Source organism: Tripterygium wilfordii, chromosome 8 (assembly GCF_013401445.1).
Source record: "Tripterygium wilfordii isolate XIE 37 chromosome 8, ASM1340144v1, whole genome shotgun sequence".
NCBI classification, from domain to species: Eukaryota; Viridiplantae; Streptophyta; class Magnoliopsida; order Celastrales; family Celastraceae; genus Tripterygium; species Tripterygium wilfordii.
The window spans coordinates 4569750-4586133 of NC_052239.1; the positions used below are offsets into that span (position 1 = coordinate 4569750).

Here is a 16384-nt window from a genome sequence, read left to right on the forward strand (position 1 = left end):
AATTAAAACATCCCAGTAAATTGCTTTGTGCGCCTAGGTGCGTTGAATTCATGCCTAGGCGCACCACGCCTAGGCGCACGCCTAGGCGCAATCCTAGGCGTGCACCACTTCAATTTCAAGTCCATCTCTCTGGACTGGGCGTGCAGGAGTGATTCTGGGCGTGCACAAATATTATGCCTAGGCGTGGAATGATTCCAAAATCTCCATACGACGTCCGATTTGCACGATTTTAGCGTCTACGGAAAGCTTGAGATGTCTAGTTTCCAATGCCTTTTATTTCGCTCGATTCCGATAATGTGACAAAAAGTTATAAGTATTTGAACACACGAAGGTCGGTGGATATTTCCTTCAATTCAGCCCATTTTTCGTCGCTTTTCATCCAAACCGTAATCAACCTATCAAAATACAAATCAACACATAAATACACTCATTATTTATCAAAAGAAAGCTTAAGAGGGGGATATTTCTACCAAAAATAATAGGTATTATCATACCTATCAAACACCCCACACTTAAACCTTACTTGTCCTCAAGTAAAACTAAACTAAGTACATCTACCAACTAACATCCTAACTCACTAACGCAGGAATCACGATTGCATTTAGCGTATGCAACAAGCCTTTAAACCCCTAGGTGTCCCTAGTGGAGGAGTTTTGTCTCCTGAGGGCTTACAAGAACGACACCCACAAACGTTTCAAGATAACTCAAACCAAACATATGGGAGGGAAATCTCTAGAATCGAAACAACATACATCAATGCCATCCAATCAAAAATATGTGGAGACCCCACACTTCATCCAAACCATATACTCAGTGAAGATTATCCTTCTACTCTATTACTTCATCTACATTAAGTGCGTGCAAAGAAGAAATGTATAAATATTTGGCTTCCAAGAGTTCATAGGCGCCAAACATAGTCACATTCCAAGAATTCCAAGAACAGTCAAGTAGTAATACCAAGGCACTTTTATTTATATACATACTTCTCTTCTTCTTCTTCTTCTTTTTTTTTATTTTTTTATTTTCATCTTACTAGGACTGTGCAATGCTCACTCCTCTAAGCTTTCTAGTCAACCCATGTAACGAGTTCTCAACCAATGACTCCCAACCAGTTGGTTTAGGGCATTATGTGATAAAGCATGCCTCGGATCAATCACTCGAGTTGAAAAGGCTTCGAAGTTAAGCTAGCCTAGTGATTGGACCTCTATTTTGAGGTTCTAGTGTCCTTTAATTAGGATGTTCTAGCACTTAGTTAATGTATTTGATTGCATTTTAGCTTAATTTTACACTTACAAATGTTCCCCTTGGTTTTGTAGGAATCGGACCTTGTTCGGGCAAGTTGGAGCACTTTTTGGGCACTTTTTGCTGTGAGGTGTCGGGACACTTCCCAAGGTGTCCGGACACTTACCGTCCGGACACCCACAGTACCCGTCCGGACGCTTTCTTCACAAATTGAGACAGAGGCTTCAAAGTTGGTGGACGCATGAAGTGTCCGGATACCCGTCCGGACACCCGTCCGGACACCTACGGCGAATCTGCAATTTTCTGCACCGAAATTTCAAGGGCATTTGGGGTAAATCATGTATATAACCAATGGGGAACGTTTTTATAAGGGTAGTTAGGTATTTTCAATGGTAAAAGGAGGAGAAAACCCTAAGATTTCTTCTTACTTCACACAATTCATCTTCTCCAAGTTCTTGCCTCCATTGTTTTCTCTCTACTTCTCTCTCTAAGTTTTTCTTGGTTTTTCGTGATTTTGTTTGTAAACATTGATTTTCATCTATAAAATTGATGTTTATACCCATTATGATGAGTGGCTAAGTTCTCTTTCTAGTTTCTAGTCCCAAACGGTGGGTGCTTGGTTTCAATTACTCAAGGTATGTTCATGGAATTGTAGTTTTGATTTTGCTCTTTTAATTTCGTGGTTGTGTGATTGGATCTACGGAGATGACATATTTGATTGTATCTTTGGATTGTCTAGTCTAGGGATTGCATCTAATGTGTTTGATTGAGAATTGTTAAACCCATTGCATGATTTCCTTAATTAATTGAGTTTTCCATTGCATAGCTATTAATTATGTGTATTGATGATGGGGTTTTGGGTTAATTTAGGAATGTGCATGGGAGAGTTATGGTTAATTGATCTTTGAGTGTGAAACTAGGGTGTTAGCCAAGCCGAGCCCCAAGGGGGAACATTAATCCATAATATTAGGTGCTTATCCCTTTGCGTTCATCGTAGATTAAGAGACCCGATGGCCTACATGTATGAATTGAAGTCTTATATCCCAATTCTCTTTGCATATGCATGATTGATAGTATCACACAATGCATTGTGTATGGTTGTGTGTGTTTGCAATGATACCTTGAGTATGAGAACCGAGTAACCACCGGGACGGATTAGAGACTAGGTTTTTAATTAATTGTTTTAAATCCAATTTGTGCTTACTTTGATTACAAAATCGCTCATGCTACCGAGTCATTCGGCCCATTTCTTTTACTTGCTTTTATTTGATATTCATTGTGTTTATTAGTGTTAGCTAGTCATTTGCATATCATTCACTTCAAATTTGCATTGCTTCCTCGTGGATCGATACCGGACTCACCGGTTTATTACTTGACGATACCCTACACTTGGGGTAAGTACACACACACACTTTGGTGTCGGTCAAGTTTTTGGCGCCGTTGCCGGGGAAGCGAGTGTCAAAGACGGAGCTGGGTGGCTTGTAGATGCTAGCTTTATGCTATTAAACGCCATCAAATAAGGAAGGAGCACGGTCACGCTTCAAGGGTAACTTCGTTCCTCCCTTTTACTTGCTTTCTAGTGTAGTGGATTTAGTGTAGTTGCTGCAAAGAGAAAAAAAAAAAAAATTGTGAGGAGAACTTGGCGGATGGGGCTAACTTAGATTCCTGTGGGCGATGGATGCCACCTTGTTTGCTGCTTGGTAGTGATACGTTGTTTGAGAGAGCTTTGCGCATTTTTCTTTCTATCACTACTTGCTACATCTTGGTGTGTAATTGTTCCTGAGGTTGATTGTCATTCTATTCCTATCTTTGCTCCTGTTCTTGCTTGACATTGTTCTTGGTTGTTTGTTGATTGAAAAATCTGGTGTTACTTGACTTGGTTGGTTGCCATCTTTCGTGTTATTTGATAGTTTTGTTTGCCATCATGTCTCATCTTAGACATAGTGTTAGTGGGCATGGGTCCAATAGAGATGGGAGAGGTGGTGACATAAATGCGAGTGATGCGGGGAGTGTACGTGGGGGTGATATCAATCTTGACGCATTACGTCGTCTTTTACAACGTGTGAACATTGATGAATTGATGAATCCGGCGCAAGGGCAAGATGCCCAAAATGTGCCAAATGCCCAAAATTTACCAAATGTTCAAGTTGAGCATGCTTTGCAAAATGCACCTCAACCACTTCAACAAGACAATGCGGCGCAATTTGCCCCACAAAATGTCTACCAACCTCCCAATATGCCTCCCGTATATCATATACCTCCCCCATACAATTATGTGCATCCCATGTATTACCCAATGCCACAAGTGCCACAATATGCTCCTTTTGGGCAAAATTTACATGCACCTCCTCCTGTGGAGTACATTCATGCCCAAGAGCATCGCACTTTGAGGGAGCTTACGCATCCCGCAAGGCAAACTCAACCTTCTTGCATCATCATGCCACCGAACCAACAAAATGTGAGCCTTAAACCATCCATGTTCCAAATGATTCCCAAATTCCATGGAATGGAATCGGAACGACCAAATTCACATGTGCGTGACTTTGAATCGGTGTGTACTACTTTTGGTGATGTTACATGCACACAAGAAATTTTGAGACTCAAACTTTTTCCATTCTCTTTGAAGGATCATGCAAAACAATGGTTTGAGAACTTGCGCCCCCAATCCATTGCGACTTGGGCGGCAATGCAAGAAGAATTTCTCAACAAATATTTTCCTTCCCACCGTACCATTTCTTATCAAACACAAATCATGAATTTTCATTGCAAAGAACATGAAACTTTCTTCCAAGCTTGGGAGAGGTTTAAAGATTTGTTGTTTATGTGTCCTCACCATGGATTTCAAAAATTTCAAATTGTGAATTTCTTCCACAAATCTTTGACTCCATCTTTGAAGAAATTGGTTTCCACTATGACTCAAGGTGATTTTTTGAATAGGGATGCCAATGAGGCATTCACTTTCTTTGATGGGTTGGCGGAGGAATCTCGATCTTGGGAAGCTCCTCCACTAACCCGACATGATGTTGTGCCAAGCTCTAGTGGCAAGTTTGTGTTGGATGAAAATGATGATGTGCATGCTAAACTTGCTTTGTTGTCCAAGAAATTGGAGTCCTTAGAGTCACAAAAGGCCCCTATAAATGTGGTTGGTGTTGATGACCAAGTTACTTGTACTTTGTGTGAAAGTAGGGATCATAGGACGGATGAGTGTAATGCCTTACCGGCTTGTACGGAAGTCCTATTTGGGCAAGGTTACAATGGGAACAATTCTCAGAACTTTAGGAAGCCCTACCCTACCAATCACCAAGGCAACAATTCGTACAATGAGAATTACCCTTGGAGGAATCATCCAAATTTTGGGTGGAGGAATGATGGGAATGCTCAATCCCAATCACTCCCCAATCCACCCCAACAACAATTGCCTCCTCTAAGTGTTGCCCAATCAACTCCACAACCTTACATTCCACCTCCTAAGAGGTCTCTTGAAGACACTCTCAACATTTTCATGCAAGCTCAAATTGGGGAGAATCAAAAGGCCAACAAATTTCAAGAACAAACCAATAGGGCCATTGAGGATATTAGGAGTCAAATGACAAAGGTCACACAAGCTCTCACCACCTATGAAAAAGGAATATTTCCGGCTCAACCTTACCCTAATCCTTCCAAGCAAACCAATTTGATAAATTCATGTAGTGGGAGTGGGGAGGTTAGTGGACATGAGCAAGTACAATCCATCCTTACTTTAAGGAATGGAAGAGTTGTGGATAGACCAATACCTTTTGAGAATTGTGATGAAAATGATGTGGTGCAAGACTTTGGTGATGGTGTGAAAGAAAGAGAGGAAGAGAAGAGTGAAAATGAGAAAATTTTGCTTGGTGAAAAGAGAGTCAAGAAACAAAGAGACCAAGTAGAAGAAAGTGAGAGACAATCAAGAGAGGATAAGGTAAAGCCTAACAAGGAGAGTGAGTACATCCCCAAACCACCCTTTCCCCAAAGGATAAGAAAGAGCACCAATGAGGCATTGCATAAGGAGATGTTTGAGCTATTTAGACAAGTTAAGATCAACATACCTCTTCTAGATGCCATTAAGCAAATACCCTCTTATGCCAAGTTTCTTAAGGATTTGTGTACGGTGAAGAGGAAATTAAATGTTAAGGAGAAAGCTTTTCTAGCGGAGCAAGCAAGCTCCATTATTCAAACCAACACCCTCCCTAAGTACAAAGACCCCGGTTGCCCTACTATCTCATGTGTCATAGGGAACCATAGGGTAGAGCAAGCATTGTTAGACTTGGGAGCAAGTGTGAATCTCCTTCCGTACACAATCTATCAAAAATTGGGGTTAGGTGAATTGAAACCCACTAGGATTACCCTACAATTAGCCGATCGATCTATTAGGGTTCCTCGGGGTATTGTTGAAGATGTGTTAGTACAAGTGGACAATTTTTACTATCCCGTGGATTTCATTGTGTTAGATACTCAACCTTCCACTAGCTTTAGCACTTCTATTCCGGTCATTTTAGGTCGGCCATTCCTAGCAACTTCCAATGCCTTAATCAATTGTAGGAGTGGGGTGCTACAACTTTCTTTTGGGAATATGACCATGGAGATGAATATTTTTAGTGTGACTAAGGTTGTGGGTGAGTGTGAGGATATAAGGGATGTAGATTTTCTCCATGCCCGTGTTGAGGATAATTTGGAGTTAACCCTTGCAAATGATCCGGTTGAAAGTGTGCTAGCATTGGGTGCAAAAGTTAGTCAACCTTTGCGTGAGAAAGATGATATTGAGGAATTAGAGCCTCCTACACTTAGAGTTGAATCATCCCAATTGCATCCACCAAGACCGGAAAGAAAACCTTTAGTAAGTGGAGTGAAAAAGTCTCCTAAATGCCACTTTGTGCCAAAAGTCATTGAAAAAGTTAGGAAGGTGTGGCGGCCCAAATCTCGGGTACAATTTTTTCCCGGAGATTTGAGGCCCAAGGAGAATGGACCTTTAGATGTTCGTCATGTTCCTCAACATGGAAGTAGTGATTTTGAGGACACTAGTGGAGGCAAAGTGTTTAAGGTGAATGACCAATGTTTGATACCATTCATGGAGAACTTTGATGCTTTGGTTGTTCCCCGGGATCTAAAGGATCCCACCCCCACCTAGTTTGTGGGAGACTCCACCCTTGTACCATAGTATGGTTGTGATTAGTTTTGGTTTGATTTCAATTTTTGTGTGTGTTTTGTATGCTCACAATCTATTTCACAATTTCCACGTCTTGTGCACTCATTGAAGTTGGGGGGTGAGAATTGTGAAATGGTTGTGTGTTATGTTGTGATTTTCTTACCTTTAATTTTGGTGTGTTTTTGTATGTTCACAATGCATTTCACAATTTGTTCTTGCCTTGTTTTCCATTCTTGACATTGCGGACAATGTCTCATTTAAGTTGGGGGGTGAGGGAATTGTGAATCCATTGTGAAACTTGCTTTATTTTGGTGTGCTTTTGTGAATATCAAAAATTTGAAAATTTTGAAAAAAAAAAAAAAAGTCTTGTTGTGTCATGCTTGGATAGTGTGGTTGGTATTAACTTTTTCAGGACATGCTTCGTTTCTCATGATTCCAACCACTTTTGAAGAGTATGGTATGACTTCCTACCCTTTATCCTATTGTGTTGTGCTTTGTTGTTCATACATGCTAGATGGACTTTAGGAGGGGACGGGTAGGTTCTTTTAGGGATTCACTACCAATTTGACTGTTAATTTTTTATTCTTGTTCACACGTGCAAGTGTATAGTAGGTTCCTTGGTTTCTTTTGCGAAATCGATGCATGTGATTGAGTGGGATGACTATAATCAATTTCTCTTGGAATGATTGAGACCTAGTTTGATATAGAATTGTGTAGTTGAGCAGACATCTTGGCATTGAAGCATTTGTATGACTGCGTTTTTGGATCTTTTGTTTGAAAAAATTACCTTTTTACCCTTCTAATTCCTTTGAGCCATTCTTCATTGATATACATTGGGTTTTGGGTGATTCTCTTCATTGATATTCATTGGACATCCTATAAGCGTGTTCTTCAATAGCTTTGCATTCATTACATTTGATTACTGATAAGTGTGATTTTTGTATGTGCCACTTGCTTATGAACTTAGGATTGATTGATTCATTAGGTTGAGAGATTTGAGCCTAGCCTATTCATTTGTGAGTGATCATAAGCCTATATTTCTTTAAGCCTTTTATTTCACTTACAAGCCTTGTGTGAACCATTTTCCCAAATATTTCCCACCTTTGGTTGCAAGGTTGGGTAGGAGCCTCAAAAATAAGTCGGCAGTGATATTATCCCTCCTTATTCTGACAAAAAAAAAAAAAAAAAAAATGACGCATAGAAAAAAAATCAAAAAGAGGTGTATGCAATAAAGTTAATCCTTTGTGTGAAAAAGATGAGAAGTGTTTGAAATTGTGGTACAATGGAAGAGGTGACAAAATGAGAACTTAGCTCACATGTTTGAACTTAACCTTGCAACTTGTTACCTAGTTCCAAATTCTTCCTACCTTGTCTCTTAGCCACATTACAAACCATTTAACCTTTTGATGAATTTGATTCAAGGTAAGCAAGCGAGTTGGCGGATGCATTAATTGCTCTTGTAGGTGATTTCTTTCTCAAAGCTATGCCCATCCAAATTATCTTTTATAAACACATACATTTAATCCAATTGTGTAAGTCATTTACTTAGCACAATGTTTTTATATTCTTGTGTACATTTGGGATTAGGGATTTATGAACATCAAAAGGTTCCGTAACAAGGTTTTACTTGTGTGGATGTATTGAGTTGTCTTGCTTGATTGCACTTATATTTTTCATAGTAAAAAAAAAAAAAAAAAAAATGTTCTTAGTCATCTTTGAGGGGATTTGAGATTGATTTTCTAAAGATTTTGCATGCTTTCGACTAGCGGGGGAATTGGGGGATTAGCTCTATTTCTTGCATGTGAGAACTTAAGAATAATTTATGGTGCTTTCAAAGTAATAGTGGATCCCTTGGTAAGTGTTTGTGGGTATCGCTCTGATAAGCCCTCACGAGACTACAACTCGTCCACTAGGGTGACCTAGGGGTTTAAAGGCTTGTTGCATGCGCTAAATGCAACCGTGATGCCTACGTCAGTGAGTTAGGATTTTATTTAGCAAATTTTAGTTTTAGGTAGTGGTTGCATTGCTAGGGACTAGCAACGTCTAAGGTGGGGGGTGTGATTGGACCTCTATTTTGAGGTTCTAGTGTCCTTTAATTAGGATGTTCTAGCACTTAGTTAATGTATTTGATTGCATTTTAGCTTAATTTTACACTTACAAATGTTCCCCTTGGTTTTGTAGGAATCGGACCTTGTTCGGGCAAGTTGGAGCACTTTTTGGGCACTTTTTGCTGTGAGGTGTCGGGACACTTCCCAAGGTGTCCGGACACTTACCGTCCGGACACCCACAGTACCCGTCCGGACGCTTTCTTCACAAATTGAGACAGAGGCTTCAAAGTTGGTGGACGCATGAAGTGTCCGGATACCCGTCCGGACACCCGTCCGGACACCTACGGCGAATCTGCAATTTTCTGCACCGAAATTTCAAGGGCATTTGGGGTAAATCATGTATATAACCAATGGGGAACGTTTGTATAAGGGTAGTTAGGTATTTTCAATGGTAAAAGGAGGAGAAAACCCTAAGATTTCTTCTTACTTCACACAATTCATCTTCTCCAAGTTCTTGCCTCCATTGTTTTCTCTCTACTTCTCTCTCTAAGTTTTTCTTGGTTTTTCGTGATTTTGTTTGTAAACATTGATTTTCATCTATAAAATTGATGTTTATACCCATTATGATGAGTGGCTAAGTTCTCTTTCTAGTTTCTAGTCCCAAACGGTGGGTGCTTGGTTTCAATTACTCAAGGTATGTTCATGGAATTGTAGTTTTGATTTTGCTCTTTTAATTTCGTGGTTGTGTGATTGGATCTATGGAGATGACATATTTGATTGTATCTTTGGATTGTCTAGTCTAGGGATTGCATCTAATGTGTTTGATTGAGAATTGTTAAACCCATTGCATGATTTCCTTAATTAATTGAGTTTTCCATTGCATAGCTATTAATTATGTGTATTGATGATGGGGTTTTGGGTTAATTTAGGAATGTGCATGGGAGAGTTATGGTTAATTGATCTTTGAGTGTGAAACTAGGGTGTTAGCCAAGCCGAGCCCCAAGGGGGAACATTAATCCATAATATTAGGTGCTTATCCCTTTGCGTTCATCGTAGATTAAGAGACCCGATGGCCTACATGTATGAATTGAAGTCTTATATCCCAATTCTCTTTGCATATGCATGATTGATAGTATCACACAATGCATTGTGTATGGTTGTGTGTGTTTGCAATGATACCTTGAGTATGAGAACCGAGTAACCACCGGGACGGATTAGAGACTAGGTTTTTAATTAATTGTTTTAAATCCAATTTGTGCTTACTTTGATTACAAAATCGCTCATGCTACCGAGTCATTCGGCCCATTTCTTTTACTTGCTTTTATTTGATATTCATTGTGTTTATTAGTGTTAGCTAGTCATTTGCATATCATTCACTTCAAATTTGCATTGCTTCCTCGTGGATCGATACCGGACTCACCGGTTTATTACTTGACGATACCCTACACTTGGGGTAAGTACACACACACACTTTGGTGTCGGTCACCTAGTATGTTCATCATGATTGCCTCACCTTTTTACACGAAACTCGAGTTGGTTAGACAAGAGCCCCGGTTACTCAGCAACAACACATGAGCGGAACATGCTTTTGATCATCATCATTTTTTTTTTCATTTTTTTTAACATGCATATAATTAACTAGTGCCAAGAATATCACTAACATGGTGCTCTAGATCATCTCAGAGAAAGTCCACATTCAACATCTATTCACCTAAGTCATACCCCACAAGCACACATTCTCGTGCAAGTGAATTCAAGTGATTATCCAATAGAGTAGACGTCAAGCATATAGAAGGATAAGATGGGTTCCACAAACCAAGATAAGCTGCATTTCAGTATAGCACTCAATTCAACAGAAAACTCCCATCAATATGCAAGATTCAAGCACTGAAAATTTTCAAATTTTTCAATTTTTTTTTTTAAAAAAAATTCAGCTACTACAAAAATCATGTGAAATTTCGCACAAGATAATCCATACCACCCCACACTTTAAAGAATGCATTGTCCTCAATGCAAAACATAACAATGTAATAATGTACTAAAAAGAGGACAAGCTGAAACAATACAACCTGGGGGTTGGAGTCATGCATCGAGTGGACTGGGGTACTGGCCTGGCCACAATTCTTCAAGGTCTTTATGCACCCTCTCTTGTCTTCAGCTAGACGAGATCCACCACTTTGCAGTGGCTCAAGAAATGGTGCACAAACATCCTTCTTTGATATGCCCTTCAAAAAGATTCTATCTCTAAATTCCTTTGGCCCTCTTGGTTGAAACTGTAGTCTTCCATGCCAATGGAACAGATATTTTGAGTAGAGGGGAAGCTTCTTCAATGATCTTGCAATGTAGCTCTCCATGTTTTGTTGAAGCTTCCATTTTTTCTTTGTTGGCAAAATTTCCTCCAGGATTTGTAATATGGAAGCACTGAGATTTACATTAGGCTCCTCAACTCCAACAAAGTCAATGAATTGTGCTTCAAATGGTGATAGCACCTGATTGTGGAGTGTGTCATCCTCATGCCTTTCTGCAAAGTTATCACATTCTTCCTCCACCACATTATCATACTTGTTCTCCAAATCTTCAACTTTCAAATTTTTTTCAGAATCGACAAGAGCTTTCTCTTCTATATCTTCCTCAACCCATGTAGGTCCATTAATTTCTTGTTCGATTGAAACTATCTCACATTCTGCAGCTGATGGAGAATTTGCTGATTCTTCTAAATCCATACCCTCCTTCATTGGTGGATCCATCTCCGAAAATGAAGTGAGAAGCATTATCTCATACTCCTCTTCCTCCACATAATTATACTCAACTTTTCCTCTAAGCTCCAACTCTTTACCACTGCTTAATGTAACTGCTTGAGTTGTCTCACATATATCTTCCCCTTCACTTGTTTTCGTTGTAGGCTGGCAAGGTTGATTCTTGCTTGATATCATCCTATGCGTTGCCTCTTCTAAAGTTTGGGTACTCGCATTTAAGGAATCGAGTAGGTCATCCAAAGATGACTCATATCTTTGCTCAAGCGGTGGTGGTGAAGCCCATTGACACATCTCCTCTCTACAAGCTTGAGTGTTTGCATCCAACTTTTGGGTACTTGTAACCAATGCATTTAGTACGTCTTCTAGAGATGAGTCTTGTGCTTGCTCAAGCAATGGTGGTGGTGCTACTTGTTTAGGAACAAATTGATGGTGGATATGGGGCATAGTTTGGTGGAGTTGTCCTTGCACTATATTCTTGCAAATATGAGCTTGACCCATAAAAACCTGCTCCTTGATAAGCACATGGTGGAGGATATCCCATCTCAAAGCATATGGCAACAAAAGCAAAATTAGTAAAAAAAAAAAAATATTATGTACAAGTATTATGTACAAACAAAGAAAAACAATTATGGACAAATAACAAAAATGGATCAAACGTAAGCTACCATCCCCGCAACGGCGCCATAAACTTGTTGGGTCTAAATTAACCTTACTAGCAAGTGTACTAGTCGGCGACTACAACACAATGATAAGCAAGGGTCGAATCCACAGGGACGGTGTTATATCTAATCCAAATGTATATTTGTATGTACGTATGGACAATGCAAACAAAAGTAAAGTTCAACTCAAGATTGTTTGGTTGGGTAATTAAACTAAGACAAGCAAATAGCAAAGTGTTTTTGGTATTTTCTTAGAATAAAGATGCAACTAATGCAAATGAGATGAATGAGATGAACACCAAGGCTTTGGAATCCCCCTCGGGAAATGACTTGCAATGACACAAATTCACACACATATTTGCTAATTCGGGCATAACGAATCCGTACCTAAGTCGGTTTTAGCGCACTTAAGCCAAATCTCCCTAAAATCGATTACTAGCCATCTTATTGGTCTAGGTCGGATATTCCTAAATACATTCTAGCCATCTTATTGGTCTAAACATGCATAGGAATTCATGGAGTTCTATGGAGATTAGAATTCATACAAATTGTCACCTAATTAAAGGGAGACACATTCATAATCAAGTGTTTCAAGAAGCATAATCTACTTGACATATTATTGTCTAAGCAAATTCTCCAAACAATTTCATCCAAAAACCTAAAGTGTTGGCCAAACACCACAAGCATGAAGAAATTGCAATCAAACATAGAAACACAAGATTTATACCCAAATCAACTCATATATATGTAAATCAAGTCATAAACAAAGTCATCAAACCCAAGGCTTCAACCTAGCCTTGGCAAAAGAGGTTTAGTTACACATAATGAGAGAAAAACACAAGAGGAGAGATGAGAAAATCATGAATAAACCCAATTAGTTGAGTAAATCCAAGTTGAGCTGAAGAATCTCTCCTCCTAGCTCCAAGAATCGCCTTCCCCCTCTGGTTTCGCTCTCCAGAAAATCAGTTTTTGGTCAAAAGTTCCCTGCGACTCAGGCAATTCACGAATTAAAACATCCCAGAAAATTGCTTTGTGCGCCTAGGCGCGTTGAATTCAGGCCTAGGCACACCACGCCTAGGCGCACGCCTAGGCACAATCCTAGGTGTGTACCACTTCAATTTCAAGTCCATCTCTCTGGACTGGGCGTGCAGGAGTGATTCTAGGCGTGCACAAATATTGCGCCTAGGCGTGGAATGATTCCAAAATCTCCATACGACGTCCGATTTGCACGATTTTAGCTTCTACGGAAAGCTTGAGATGTCTAGTTTCCAATGCCTTTTATTTCGCTCGATTCCGATAACGTGACAAAAAGTTATAAGTATTTGAACACACGAAGGTCGGTGGATATTTCCTTCAATTCAGCCCATTTTCCGTCGCTTTTCATCCAAACTGCAATCAACCTATCAAAATACAAATCAACACATAAATACACTCATTATTTATCAAAAGAAAGCTTAAGAGGGGGGTATTTCTACCAAAAACAATAGGTATTATCATACCTATCATTGCGCTCTGCTCAAGTAGATTCAATATGCTCTTTATTTTGTTTGTTATTTGATTCATTGTGTGATTGTTGCGCACAAGGGTACCTATCACATAGGTATTTGGGTTCCTATCGGGTACTTACCCCTACTGGGCATTATAGCTCACCTTCTCTTTTGTTTCCCCACTTTTAGGTGAGTTCGTTGGTGGTGACCAGCTTCCGGCGACGTGATCATGGTGGCATGGATACTAGGATATGCCGGGTTATGGGTAGTTTTGTTAGGTTGTTGTCGTTTAAGCTTCCGCGTATTGAATTTGGTTGGTTGTTTTCGAATATTTTGAATATTTATTTTAATAATAAATGCATTGTGAGGATTTTGGTAAAAATTATTGGTAGTCGAGGTTAGTTTGGTCTTTTCACAGACCCCTCCAAGACAGATTTGGGGGCTCTCAAATCCTCAAATCCTAGCCATTTAATTAATCCAAAGGTTGTACATTAGCCACCTAGCCTCTCCAAATATAGTGTTTCCCTCGCAAAGTATTTTCACGAAAATTAAGGGGCAATTCTCCCTCCTAAAATTCTGGACAAATATGATATTAAGGCTTTCTCAAACAGGATACTTCAAACAGGTGAGGCATTCTCCTGAAGTTTCAACCCAATCTTTATCTAGAGATAGCTTAGATTACCCAAATTTGAAATTTGTGCAGTTTCTTGACATTTCGACTGTGTGTTGTGATTTTTGATTGATATTGTTTGGACTATTTTTCAGATTTGACGGTGTAGATCATGATATGTTACTTGCTAATCAAATTCTTACCATTCCATGCACTCATATGCTCCAAAATAATTCTTCTGATATTGGAAACAAGATTATCCAGATTAACATATATTAGACTTTAAATGGGTTTGTGCCAATACAAATTGGTGGGGACTTTTATCAAACACTTTGTGTGCATTGACAGCCATATAAGTGCCCAATAAAAGCAAGAACAGAGAGAACAAAGGAAACCTGCCAACACGACAAGAAGGGGGAAAAAGAAAGACCAACCACCCAAACCAAGCTTTACAACAACAAAGAAGAAAATAAGAAGAGTACGCCTGGCCTTATCCAGCACTAAAACAGCCACACCGATACATAGGAAGGAGAAATAAATTGAAAGAGAACCAATAACATGGATTGCAAGCCACACCCAGAAGAGAGAGCAATCTCATATCAAAGGAAAATAGCTTTGGATTGAAACCCATGACCAAGAACTTGAGAAGCTTGAGAAATGGAGATGAGAGAAGGAACTGCTATTTCTTAGGACATAACAATTGTTGTTTTGAAATTTGAAAATCGTAACTAGAAAAAGAAACGTAAAGTTGGAGGGGACACGTGGTTGTGTATTTATCGTTAGATTAGTTGAATGGTGAGGATTTGAGAATTTGAGATTCTCAAATTATCTATGAATTTGAGAGCCCCTGAATCCCTCCAGGACGGGTCGTTACAGACGGTATCAGAGCTTAGGTTCTAGTATCCTAGGCGATATCCATGGGCGTCGCGACGCACTTCCAGGACTGGTCGGTAAGTCATCTATGTTTGTGATTGGTTGTGTTGTTTAGTAGTTTTTTTTTTCTACGCATTTCAGATGATGAATCTAGGAGAGGCTGTGGACGCGACAGAGGCCGTGGTAGGGGTCGGGGAAGAATTCTGGCACCTGCGCTTGAAAATTTGATTACTGGGGAGAATACACCTCCTACTATTGAGGACGATGTCCCATTGGATGAGGGAGCGCAGCAAGCGCCAGCACCAGCGACTGTGCCAAAAATGGACCCGATGGTTAGGGGGATGATGGAGGCTTTTGCTCAGGCTGTTGACAGTATATGCCTCATATGTTTGGAGCTCAATAGGCTGTGGGACAGGATGCAAGACATGCTGCATAGGTCCTAGTTGGAGAGCAGGGGACAGGAGCTGCCAGTAGGGCATTATTAGAGTTAGGGGAACTTCGGAGGTATAGGCTAACAGTTTTTTGTGGCCAGTTGGACTCTTTGGTAGCCGAGGAGTGGCTTGAGATGATTATTAGAAGGATGGATACTATGTGGATTACTACTAATCGTAGGGTTGATTTGGCCACTCACTTCTTGGAGGGACCAGCGTATACTTGGTGGAGGGGTCAGCTACGCATATTGGGTTAGGATGTGACTTGGGAGTAGTTTAAGACTACATTTTTGGAAAAATATGTGCCCTTGGCAGTCCACGAGGCTAAGGCACAAGAGTATCTAGAGCTCCGACAGGGTTCCATGACAGTGGACGAGTATGAAGCGAAGTTTGATGAGTTGGCTAAATTTGTAGGGGTGTATGCGCCGAATGAGGTGGCCCGAGCGACCAAGTTTAGGATGGGACTGCATCCATCTATATCTGGCAAGTTTGTCACTACGAAGAACGATTCATATGGAGATGTTGTAGAGGCAACTTGGATGACTGAGCAGAGTAATCAGGACATCAAAAGGTTATGAGAGTACTAAGCCACTAAAAAGAGGTGAGGCTTCATTGTCAAGTACTGGGGGAGAAAAGAAAAAGAAAACTCAGAAGGATTTGGAGCGTAAGTCAGAGCGGAGATCAGATCAGAGAGATGGTCGTAGAGATGATCGACAGGGTCGAGATTATTGAGGATAGGGGGATAGACAATAAAATACTGGCCGTAGGGAACAAGGTTTTCAAAGAGGAGACAGGGATAGAGCTCCCAGACAGAGAACATTGATATGTTTAAAATGTGGTCAAGAGCGACATCGCTCCACTGATTGTACGGTTCAAAATTGAGGTGCATGTTTCTTGTGTGGTCAACATGGACATCGGATTAAAGATTGTCCAATAGAAGGAGGGTTGGGACATGCATCAACACCTAGCACAGTAAGCGCTAGCCCTATTGCCAGCTCCGCAGCAGTAGAGAACGCAACCTCTTGCGAGTAGAGGACATTTGCCAGTACCACCTCTGCCACCAATTCAGCAACAACAGGGTGTATCGGGCAGAGTTTTCGCTTTAGGTTATGAG

At 40.2% G+C, this 16384-nt stretch overlaps 1 pseudogene; it reads right to left on the reverse strand.

Moving 5' to 3' along the window:
- Positions 1–3983: 3983 nt before the first annotated feature.
- On the reverse strand, positions 3984–4083 carry LOC120004712 (annotated as a pseudogene).
- Positions 4084–16384: the final 12301 nt, after the last annotated feature.